This window comes from Arachis ipaensis, chromosome B9 (genome assembly GCF_059453495.1).
Source record: "Arachis ipaensis isolate K30076 ecotype BB chromosome B9, ASM5945349v1, whole genome shotgun sequence".
Taxonomy (NCBI): Eukaryota; Viridiplantae; Streptophyta; class Magnoliopsida; order Fabales; family Fabaceae; genus Arachis; species Arachis ipaensis.
The window spans coordinates 121,923,034-121,924,902 of NC_142444.1; the positions used below are offsets into that span (position 1 = coordinate 121,923,034).

The following is a 1,869-nucleotide window of genomic DNA, read 5'->3' on the forward strand; positions in this document are numbered from 1 at the left end:
ACTCTGGTTGACTCTGTTTTGAGAGAAGCTTACTATGCCTCTTTTCATGTTTACAAAAGGATGTCCTTGAGTTTTAAACTCAAGGGAGTCCTCATTCAATTGAAGGACTAGTTCACCTCTGTTAACATCAATCACAGCTCTTGCTGTGGCTAGGAAGGGTCTTCCAAGGATGATGGATTCATCATCATCCTTCCCAGTATCTAGGATTATGAAATCAGCAGGGATGTAAAGGCCTTCAACCTTTACTAATATGTCCTCTACTTGTCCATAAGCCTATTTTTTGGAATTGTCTGCCATCTCTAATGAGATTTTAGCAGCTTGTACCTCAAAAATTTCCAGTTTCTCCATTACAGAGAGTGGCATGAGGTTTATTCCTGATCCCAGGTCACATAGAGCCTTCTCAAAGGTCATGGTGCCTATGGTACAAGGTATCAGGAACTTTCCAGGATCCTGTTTCTTCTGAGGCAATCTCAGTTGATCCAATGCATTTAGTTCATTGGTGAACAGGGGAGGTTCATCTCCCCAAGTCTCATTACCAAATAAATTGGCATTCAGCTTCATGATTGCACCAAGGAACTTGGCAACTTGCTCTTCAGTAACATCCTCATTCTCTTCAGAAGAAGAATACTCATGAGAGCTCATGAATGGCATAAGGAGGTTCAATGGAATCTCTATGGTCTCTAGATGAGTCTCAGATTCCTTTGGTTCCTCAGAGGGAAACTCCTTATTGATCACTAGACGTCTCAGGAGGTCTTCCTCACTGGGATTCACGTCCTTCTCCTCTCTTGTGGGTTCGGCCATGATGGTCAATTCAATGGCCTTGCACTTTCCTTTTGGATTTTCTTTTGTATTGCTTGGGAGAGTACTAGGAGGGATTTCAGTGATCCTTTTACTCAGCTGGCCCACTTGTACTTCCAAATTTCTAATGGAGGACCTTGTTTCGTTTATGAAACTCACAGTGGCCTTAGATAGATCAGAGACTAAATTTGCCAAGCTAGATGGATTCTGCTCAGAATTCTCTATCTGTTGCTGAGTGGATGATGGAAAAGGTTTGCTATTGCTAAACCTGTTTCTTCCACCATTATTAAAGCCTTATTGAGGCTTTTGATCCTTCCATGAGAGATTTGGGTGATTTCTCCATGAGGGATTATAGGTGTTTCCATAAGGTTCACCTATATAATTTACCTCTGCTATTAAAGGGTTCTCAGGATCATAAGCTTCTTTTTCAGAAGATGCCTCTTGAGTACTGTTGGATGCAGCTTGCATTCAATTCAGACTCTGAGAAATCATATTGACTTGCTGAGTCAATATTTTATTCTGAGTCAATATGGCATTCAGAGTATCAATTTCAAGAACTCCCTTTTTCTGAGGCGTCCCATTACTCACAGGATTCCTCTCATAAGTGTACATAAACTGGTTATTAGCAACCATGTCAATGAGTTCTTGAGCTTCTGCAGGCGTTTTCTTTTGGTGAATGGATCTACCTACAGAAGTATCCAATGACATCTTAGCTAATTCAGACAGACCATCATAGAATACATCCAAGATGGTCCATTCTGAAAGCATGTCAGAAGGACACTTTTTGGTCAGTTGCTTGTATCTCTCCCAAGCTTCATAGAGGGATTCACCTTCCTTCTGTCTGAAGGTTTAGACATCCACTCTAAGCTTACTAAGCTTTTGAGGAGGTAAGAACTTGGCTAAGAAAGCCTTGACCAGCTTATCCCAAGAGTTCAGGCTATCTTTAGGTTGAGAATTTAACCATATTCTAGCTCTGTCTCTCACAGTAAAAGGGAAAAGCATGAGCCTGTAGACTTCAGGATCTACTCCATTAGTCTTAACAGTATCACAGATCTGCAAAAATTCAGTTAA

At 41.0% G+C, this 1,869-nt stretch overlaps 1 non-coding gene across 1 annotated transcript; it reads left to right on the forward strand.

Annotated features, from left to right (window-relative positions):
• Positions 1-1,560: 1,560 nt before the first annotated feature.
• LOC148546149 (small nucleolar RNA R71) lies at positions 1,561-1,668 on the forward strand. Its single transcript, XR_015902100.1, has one exon. It is a non-coding gene; the product is annotated as a small nucleolar RNA R71 (small nucleolar RNA).
• The last annotated feature ends 201 nt before the right edge of the window (positions 1,669-1,869 follow it).